Here is a 10,621-nt window from a genome sequence, read left to right on the forward strand (position 1 = left end):
GTGTGTGTGTGAGTGAGTGAGTGAGTGAGTGTGCAAATCATTAAATCATATAACGTGACATTTGCAAAATGGGACATGCTTGATTTATTTGTTGACTAAATGTTTTTAAAAGCGCAAAAGAGAACTTGCGCTGTTCCTCTGGATTTGTGTGCATGCGCTCTGACACGGAACAGAACACGCACATGTATAAATTCCTCTTTTAGCTTAAGCTGTGTGCCTAAACAGTCAAACACATGCAAAATGTGTCAAAATGCGGCGCTTGGTGATTACTCACATAAACACTTGTCGCTTGTCTTAAGTGAACGTAAACAGTTGAGAATGAAAAAACGTGTGTAACAGTAAATTGGATCCATGTGGCTCTTAAAGTGACAGCAGGCTATTTCTGCTGCTGACTGTGTGCTTCATATTAATCAACCAACAAAAGACATAGAAAATCACTCACTGCTCTTGACTGAAGGACTTTTTTAGGTTTAATAAGAAACAAAGAAAGTTTCATTCTTACAGTGACAACTTATGCTGTTTTATTATTACATTAGATTATTCAATTTTTGTAGCAGGCTGTTAACTGAATACTTTAGACTTAAAAGCAATGTTTGTTTCATTTGTCATTTTTTCCCTATTGTATTTGTCCTTTGCTTTTTTGTTTACTGACAGTCTAATTATTTTCAATCATTTTTGAGGACTTATGTAATGCTTAACAGATCATTAGTTAATATATATTCACATAGCTAGAAACATGAGATAATGTGCTTGTTCATGTTTACTAAGCTTATTAAACATTACCTAATGATCAACAGATAATATAAATTAGAATGCTTTAAAAAGTCATTAAACTTTTAATTCATATGATCATGCACATCTTGAAAATCTACAAATGATTTTAGCAGATATTATACAATGATTAAAAGCTTTTGTTAACGTACAACACTTTTGCTGCTATTGAGGTGTGATACGGGTAAGGTTAGGGTTTGGTGGTATGAGTTGTTTTAAGGGTTAGGTAAGGGGTCAAAAGTTATATTACATTGTTTTGATAAACAAGCAAGTATTTTCTTGAAAAAATTATTTGTTTTCTCCTGTTGATGTATATGATTCAAGGAATACCGTTTAATTATATACAGTAGTTGAGGCAATACAAACATGTTTTACACCCAAACTACAATGTGTTACGTTTTTAAGAAGCATTTACATAAACATAACTAATCACCCTTTGCACAAACATTGTTACAGCAGCTAAAAGTCCAATACCCATAAAGGTACTGAATGATTAGTAAACATTTATAAACATTTACAAATAGTTTCAACTTTAGATTGGCTACTGCAAAAACATGAACAAATGATTATAAATTATGTGAATTCAGGACATTTGGGACACATTTTGCCATCAAAATAACTGCTCATAAAGGTACTAATGATTAGTAAATGTTTATAAACATTTACAAATGATGAATAGTCTCCACTTTAGATTGGCTACTGCAAAAACATGAACAAATTATTAATAAATGATATGTTAAGATGTGAAAACAGTAGAAGTCTACACAACAAACGAAGACCAAATATATGATCTTTACAGACTGTGATTATAAGTTAATAAACAATATGTTAACATGAATAGTTCAGTGAATAGTAACAAGCTTAAAATGACTGATTAAGCTCATTTTTCACAACATTAGTAAATGTAAAAAAGAGCATTAGGTAATATGTGAACTTAAGTTTAATGACATTTGTTAGCATTCAAAAGTACATTAACAAATAAGCTTGTCATCATTGTATAATTTCTGTTAAAAGTATTTGTAGATTTTTTTTTAAAGTGCATGATCATATGAATCGAAAGTTGAATGATATTTGTAAACATTTTAATTTACATTAAATGATGATCTGTTAATCATTAGGTCATTTTTTATAAGTACATTAGTAAACATGAACAAGCACATTTTCTCATATTTCTAGCTATGTCAATATATATTAACTAATGTTCTGTTAAGCATTAAATAATGTCTGTTAATGATTTATTAATAAAATATATGATAAAGTGTTACCTTTTTGGCATAATCAAGCAGCCCTAGTGTGTGTGTGATTGTTTGTAGACCTACACTTTTGTAGTCCTGCTGTTATCATGATCTCTCCCCCATGATCCACACTATAAACAAACATACATTAATGTTGATATGTATCATGCACAGACATGTTCAGTATGTCAGTATAGAATGCTGCAGGGATGACATTGTGACCCACTCAAATAAAAGAGTTGATTGATTGATTGATTATTTCTGTCAATATTTCTGATGTTTGAGAATAATTGTTTCTGTATTCACATTCATATTGTCACAATTCACGGGAGGCAAGGAGCGAGGAACGAGGAAACACGGAGATACTTCAATTCACAGTCTTTAATGATCACACGGGGAACGTAGGCGACACTGGAACACAAGGAATGACGTTCGAGGACCGACAAACACTAACTGAAAGGACTGGGGCTTTTAAACACTGGGTGATTGGGAAAACACAGGTGCAAGGAATTACTAAATAAAGGGAACACAGCACACCTGGGGAGGGAAAACACAACACAGATTCCAGGGGCGTGACATTACTCCCCCCTCCCGGAAGGTGCGTCCTCGCACCGTAGAAACAACATCGGGAGGGGAGTGGAGTGGGTGGGAACTAGGGAGTAGTGTTGTTTTTGGCGGCCTGTTTTAATTTTAGTTTTAGTCTAGTCTTTGTGTGAAACTGTCATTTTAGTTTTTATTAGTTTTAGTCACGTTCATACTCTTTTTAGTCTAGTCAAGTTTTAGTCAACTAAAAGTCATTTTAGTCTAGTTTTAGTCGACGAAAACTGATGACATTTAGTCTAGTTTTAGTCAATGAAAATTGTATTTTAGTTATCTTATTATATTATTGTTACCTTATAGACTCAAGAATACATCCATTCCAGACACGGAAGACGCTCTGATTTGAATTTACAACATTTATTTTACCAACCAAACATGTCAGAAGTACACACACATAAATTTAAATAAAGACGAACCCCGGCTGGCCGGCCATCGGTCCCTTTCTCTGTGTCAGACTTAACTTTGTTTGATTTTCATCTTCTAAACGCGGCACCCCGGTTGGGAAACACTGTTCTAAATAATGCCGAGTGGGGCTTGAGGAAGTGACGTCGCCTGCGACGCAGCCCCTGAAGCAAGACACAGGAAACAGAAATACTGCAAAATAATAATAATAACGCGACTAAACGAGACGAAATAACGTTATAACATTTCGTTTCGTCTCGTTTTGGTCAACAAAAATGAAGAGACATTTTAGCATAGTTTTTATTTTGTAAACCACATTTAGTCTCGTTTTTATTCGTCAACGATATTGCATTATACATTTAATTATCGTCATCGTCACATGCCCAGCATTTTCGTCTCGTCTCGTTTTCGTCACGTAATAAAGGTTCGTTGACGACAATATTTAGTCATAATTTTCGTTGACGAAAGCAACACTACTAGGGAGGAGACTCAGGAGGAGGATGGACACCCGGGAGGGAGCCGGCAGACAGATTCCAGGGAGGAGACGACAGAGGGAGGAGACAGGAGGGACCCGGAGCAGGAAGAGCACAGCAGGACCCAGGCCACAGCCATAACAGCGGCCCACAGTGGAGCCGACGGAGGGAGGAGGATGCTCCGTACCGCGGGGAGATGGTGGGCTGGGAAAACACAACACAAAGAGTCCAGGGGCGTGACACATATACTGTATGTATTTTTTATTCCATACTTAATGCATAGAAGGTTTGGGCATGTAAAATAAGTTTATATATATATTCTTTCTTTAAATATATGCCTGAACTGTTTTATTGCGTTAGTTCATGAGATTGGAGGATGCAGTGTGTGTTCGATGAGGTCGAACTGTTTCTTCACATCGAGTTTGTTTTATATTCGCGCCATGAGGGGAGAGACGCGTTGAATTTCACTATGGATGGATTGCGCAATCAGAGGGCTTGTTTGTAAGGAAGGAAAATTGTCTTCATTGTTCATTCTGGTGAGGACTCTGTAGGCATTCATACACTCATATTGACTGAACTGAGTCAAATAAATTCATACTTTAGTCACTGTTTGGACAATTTTTTTTTTCAGTTGTAATTGTTGATTGCCAGCTTTATTGTTAAAGGGCTGTATTGTACTCAACTGACTATATATACAGTATATATTTATATTTTTTTCTTTTTTCTTTTTTTTTTTTAATATGTGAAAAGGTTTGCAAACATATTGCAATGCAGTTAAAGTGCAAAGATACAGAAAAGTGCAGACACATTGTAACAGTCACCACTGTTTCTTTTGTAGTTCCCCTCCCTGGCACTAGGGGGAGTTGGGGAAGGTAACTATTCTAGCTCACCCTTTATAAGGAAGTGAGTAAGAGGGTAGCCAGGTGCTTTGGCAGGGCTAGGAGCTCACCTTTGTTCAAGCCATTTTATGAGCCCTATTTTGAGGAACGTCATTGTTCTTTCAGCTCAGTGTACGTGATGTTTTTGGTTTTTGTTGGATGAAGTGTGTATGTAATGTAATGTTTCGTGTTTGGTCTGATTATTAATTTTGTTTGTATACAGAGGGTTTTCTTTTGTGGGTGTATGGCTTGGACCAACGATCAACCATGAGGTTGGAAAGAGTAAGGACTATTTCATCCTGATTATTCGTTTGGACTGAGTTTTCTTGGGATATACCTTGACGCTTGTTCCGGAATGGGAAATGGATGCTTGATATGGACATTAACCATTGTGATCTTCAACAACAATGTTCATCTGTGATTCTCTACTCCTTTAAGGAGACTGTTATAAGGGAGTGTGGTTTCATGTCTGTATGTGATCAGGTTCAATGGGGTATTTTTCTGTTTCTTTTGGGTTTATATTGTACAGGAGTTGAAAAGGAAAAAATGTTGAAATGTAGTTGGTGGATGATCCTCCTCAGATTTTGTGTGACTCTGGTTGTTTTATTATAGCTGGTGTTACAACATTTCATAAACAAATTTTTTAATGTGTTTAGTATAAGACCCTGAACCCAAGCCTCCAAATACCATTATAAATAGAGCTTTATCCGTATTTGGTGAGCTCAGACCCAGTAGATATTTTTCCTCCTTTTCATTGATATAAATTTGTCAAATGGGTTACAGAATAGAGACAAAAATTTGATGCTCAACTTGTGATAAATTTTGATCCTAACTGCTTTGAATAATTTTTGTTTCTACCGATATATAATTTTTTAATATTGTTTTTATTATTATTATTATTATTATTATTATTATTATTTCCTCTTTTCCTTTCACCATGGATCTGTGCAAGCAACATCATTTTGATCCTGGGAGGTCCATAATACTCACAAAGGTAAATCCAAACACTACTCTCACAGAAGTGAGGAGATTCTATGACCATCTTGATGAATCATCAAATTTTCTAACAGAGCATGCTGCACAACTTCTTGTCCAGGCCCTTGTCATTTCTAGACTGGGCTACTGCAATGCTCTTCTGGCGGGACTTCCATCAAGCACAATCAAACCTCTACAAATGATTCAGAATGCAGCAGCACAACTGGTCTTCAACGAGCCCAAAAGAGCCCACGTTACACCTCTCTTTATCTCCTTGCACTGGCTGCCGGTTGAGGCTCGCATCAAGTTCAAGACATTGATGCTTGCATATAGAACAGCCACAGACTCAGCACCCGCCTACTTCCACTCACTACTACAAATCTACATCCTCATGGTACCATCACAGGGAGGCTCAAAATCACTTTCCAAAACATTCTCGTTCACCATTCCTGGCTGGTGGAACGATCTTCCCACCCCTATCCAGAACGCTGAATCCCTGACAATTTTCAAGCGACAGCTGAAAACTCATCTCTTTAAACGCTACTTGACTTCATCTTAAAAAATTTATTCCTTCCCTTTTCTAGCTTGTACTTATTTGAACAATGCCTAAAACTTGGTGTTTCAAGCACTTCCTGTGTCTGTTTGCCTCTTTAAGAAGAATCGCTTTATGTATTCCCCAATTGTAAGTCGCTTTGGATAAAAGCGTCGGCAAAATGACTAAATGTAAATGTAAATGATGAGGTGAAGAAAATAGAGTGGTTAGGTGTCAAATCCTCAGGGGAGCTTCTCTGTGAATTTCAGGAGGTTACCACCCCATTAATTGCCGAAGAAGAATATTTTAATGCTGGCGGCCAAAATGTATGGGGTGTTGTAACACTAGATTGTAGACAGATAAAAGATGTTCGGCATCATTTGAGTGCTCCCACACCAATACAGAGAGATTCAATTCAACCCTTGGATGATATGGCTGATCAGCTGTTGGCGCAAATAGAACATTTGGCTCAACTACACTTGCGTAAATATAAATGATCTAAGCCAGCAGGTGGTGACTAAGCTTGCACACAAGGCTGATAATGTTGAAAAGGGCCCTATCACTTCAAACCCTGTTACAAGAACATTCTGTGATGCAAGGCATTGAGTGAGGCAGACTTTAGCTGCAAATTCAGCATCAAAAGTGTCATTTGCAATTCAAGATGATTCAACCCCGATGGAAAGGAACTTGATGCATGAAACTCTTCTCCCCCCTGCTCTTAATGTTGCTCTTGGGGTAGGTACCAATGCACCACCAGAAATGTATGCGATGGAGCTTGAGAATGCCTATGGTAGTGTGACTGGTGGAGACGAGCTGTACATTCAGTTTATAGAGACGCACCAGAACGGGGTGGAAAGCCCTTTGATTTTAAGACGACTCCATTCTCTGATGCAGGAGATGGTTGAAAAGAAGGGAGTGGTTGCAAACATTCTGACACTTTACATCTCAAACAGTTCATTAGAGGGTGCTGGGATGAAGTTCTGATTACTCAGTTGCATCTTAAAGATTTGTCAACAGACTCGTCACAATCTGAAATGAGCTATTCTAGCTTGCTTTCAAACTGAGGTCTTACGAGCGTGAAAAGCAGCTTAAAGAGAAATGTATGAATATATACACCTCCCACTAGAGTTTAAAGCCAAGTTCATGTAACTGTTGACCAGGGGTGCGGAGCAAACCCTGAGGTGGTGCAAGACAGTATGGCATTGACGAGACGTATAAAAGAGCTTGAAGCTGAGGTGGCAAAAGCTAAAGCACTGAAGCCAGCCTCAGTGAATAAACAGGTGTATGAGTAATTCCAGGCCAATGGGCCCAAGAAGAAAAGAGGCAAAGAAGGAAAGCCATCACGCCCTGTGCCTCAAACTCAACCTAAGTCACTGTCTGTTGGTGGGTTCTGCTACCACTGTGGTAAGGACTCTCATTTTTTGCAATTCATTCACTGCACTAAATCTGTGAATGCAGCCTTGGTGCAGCAAAAGTTAGTGCAGAGGCATGAGCAGAGGAGTTCTCCCACCAAAGTGATGGCGTCCATCATGCATTTAAACTTGGAGTAGCTTCTGTTGTGGAATGAACAGAAGCTGTAGTTGCGAAAAGTTCCATAGAAAAGTGTAACTAGATTCCTATTGGTCTAATCGGGGAAATTTGGGAAATTAAAGTTTGGTTGGATGGAATTGAGTGTCACTGTTTAATCGATACTGGATCCCAGGTGACTTGTGTAGCCGGATCTTTCTACAGGCAGTACTTACAACATAGGGGCATTACCCCTATAGGAGGGTTGAGGGAGCTGCGGGACAAATAGTTTCCCAAAGGGAGTGCTCGCTGAGTGTTCAGTGGTGGACTGGATTAAGTCTGTGCCTCTTTTTGATGATATTGGAACTTCACATGTCACCACAGCCCTGATCTTTTGGCAGAGATGGAGAATCCTGTGACTCTGGATTTTGGTGACTCTCCTATTTCTGATAGTTCAAAGCTCACATCATTGAAAGAATAAGCCGGGAAGTGTCAAGTGCGTTCGCCAAACATGAACTTGATGTGGGACGTGTCAGATGTAGCACAATAGATAGAGCTAATTGGCCACGTTCCTTTCAAAGAGCGTACCCGTCGGGTCTCACCAGCTGATTTTGAAGATTTGAGGAAACATCTGTTAGATTTGCTCGGTAGTGAGATAATTAATTAATCTAACAATCCTTACGATTCCCCAGTTGTACTGGTGAGGAAGAAAAATGGAGATTTGAGAATGATGATCGATTATCGCAAACTCAATAAACTGACAAAAAGAGACTCATATCCTCTCCCAAGGATTGAGGAGACATTTACTTTGTTGTCAGGCTCTAAGTGGTTTTCGGTCCTAGATTTATAGAGTGGATACTACCAGTTGGAGGTAGAAAAAAATGACCATCCCACAACGGCATTTACTTCGCCAATTGGAAATTTCTTTACCACAAGGACTGACAAATTCTCCTGCAACGTTTCAAAGAACCATGGAGAAAGTTATGGCTTGTTTGAATTTGCAGGACGTCATAGCTTTTTTTGATGACTTAATTTTTTAAGACACATTTGAACAGCATGAGGAAAGGCTCATGAAAGTTCTCCAATGGGTTTCTGCTTTTAAACTGAAGTTGGCCCCTTCCAAGTGTAGATTTTTCCAGACCGAAATTCAGCAAGATATTTCATCCTTAGTGAAGGAAGATGCTGATGTGTCAGTACAGCATGATGAGTTGAGTGATAAAGAGAGACATGATTCTCTTGTTGGGTTGAGAAGGTCCCAAAGAGAAAAAAGACCCCCAATTTATTTGATTTGTGATTTGTTGTTTAGCTTAATGAGTCAGGCTGTTAATTAAGTATCTTTGAGCAGAGGAGGATGTAACCCACTCAAATAATAGAGTTGATTGATCGATTATTTCTGTCGATATTTCTTGTTAAACATGTTTGTACAATCGTTTTGTGGAAATAAGGTTGTAAATTTAAGTTATTAATGTTATGTGAAGTTAATCAATGGTTGCTGATGTCACTTGCGTGCCAACTCGTGGTGAGAGATGCGAGCCGCATTTTGGCTGTCGCTACATTTTATCCATCCTCGTGATTCTTTCTTTAAATATATACCTGAACTGTTTTATTGCATTATCTCATGAGATTGGAGGATGTGTGTGTTCGATGAGGACAGACTGTTTCTTCGCATCGAGGTCATTTTGGATTCGCACCAGGAGGTGAAAGATGCTCAACAAGAGAGCAATGATATGCAAGTGCTATAACAAGCCTCAGTTAGCTTAACACAGTACATGTAGCAAGGTTGTTTTTTTAAATTATATAATAAATAAAAAGAAAACAGATGGAATAGAAAAAGAATAGAGCAAGCTAGTGTTAGGGGCCTTTTTTGCTTTTGTTAATTGTAAAATAAATAAAAAGAAAACAAATAGAATACAAAAAGATTAGAGAAGCTAGTGTTTTTTAAAGAAAACAAGCAGTTAGTAAATTAATGTGTGCAAGTCTAAAAGGGGCATGTTTTTTATGTTTTTTTTTTACATGAATTATGAGCTTCTAGAACTTCTAACTGAAGCTGTGTGTGACCTCCTAACCTTTCCACAAATTGACAGAAATAAAAACAGTATAAAATATAGCTGCAAGCAGCAATTAATGGGCCAAGCACAACAGAGGCAGAAAAAAAATCATAAATACAATCAATAGTAATATGATTTATTCATAGGTTTATTACTTTTGACTAATAGGTAGTGGTGTTAACAAATTAATGTGGTGTGGTCAATGTGAGTTTGGTGTAAATATTTCCAAGCTTTGCAGCCTCAATACAGCTTCACGTGCAGTTTGGCACCATGCCATCAAATTCATTCATGCACTAAACGATAAGCGTTTCTTATATTGACATGAAATTCATAACTTTTTGTCGGCATGGTCTGAAGATGATCAGGGTCAAATTTGTTGAAAATCGGACCAACAGCCTAGGAGGAGTTCAAAAAAGTATGTTTTCAAAGAAAATCAAAATGGTAGACCCACTGCAAAAAAAAAATAATAATAATTTCTTAATTAGTATTTTTGACTTGTTTTCTAGTACAAATATCTAAACATTCTTGTATCAAGATAAATTTAGTTGAGAAGCAAAGCAACTTTTTTTAAATCTTGTTTTCGGAAAAATGTATCAATTTTGTCAGTTTGTGCTTAAAACAAGGAAACATATCTACCAATTGTGCAAGAAAAATAATCTTAATTCAAAGGGAAAACAAGATTATTGGTTTGCTCTATTGACATATCTTTCTTCTTTTGAATGACATATTGGGCCTCATTTATAAATCTAACGTAGAAACGAGCTCAGATCCGTGCGCACAAATCAACTTACGACAGAGTTCACGTGTGATTCATGAAACATTCGTATGCCGCCAATTTCATCGTACGAATGATCGTATGTTGATAAATGTGGCGGCAGAAAACAATCGTCATTTGAATATCACGCCCCTAAAAACACTCCGGTTTAGAAGCCTCGCCTCTAGAGTTTATGACACGGAGAAATGAAACCCGGCCAAAAAGAGGAAGTAATCTCGTCAAAGAGAAATTGATCTTACTCCAAAAATACCCGTTAACCTTGTAATTGCAAACTATTAGGCTACATTAATTTATGTAATTTATATGTATATTAAAATACTTATAAACAGCTTATTTGTTCCCCTCACTCTACAACAAATATTTTAAATTTAACGGTATTCAGAACAGAACAAGAATGAAAAATAAGTAGTTATAAAATTATATATT

At 37.4% G+C, this 10,621-nt stretch overlaps 1 protein-coding gene and 1 pseudogene across 1 annotated transcript in view; both read right to left on the minus strand.

Moving 5' to 3' along the window:
• The window catches only part of LOC107718993 (gastrula zinc finger protein XlCGF57.1-like), a 193,691-nt gene that overhangs the window by 34,109 nt on the left and 148,961 nt on the right, over nt 1–10,621 (minus strand). The gene's annotated exons all lie outside the window — the stretch shown is intronic.
• Nucleotides 1–10,621, minus strand: part of LOC107719033 (NACHT, LRR and PYD domains-containing protein 12-like) — a 63,654-nt pseudogene that overhangs the window by 1,016 nt on the left and 52,017 nt on the right.

Source organism: Sinocyclocheilus rhinocerous, unplaced genomic scaffold, assembly GCF_001515625.1.
Source record: "Sinocyclocheilus rhinocerous isolate Xijiao unplaced genomic scaffold, SAMN03320098_v1.1 scaffold673, whole genome shotgun sequence".
In the NCBI taxonomy this organism is placed as follows: Eukaryota; Metazoa; Chordata; class Actinopteri; order Cypriniformes; family Cyprinidae; genus Sinocyclocheilus; species Sinocyclocheilus rhinocerous.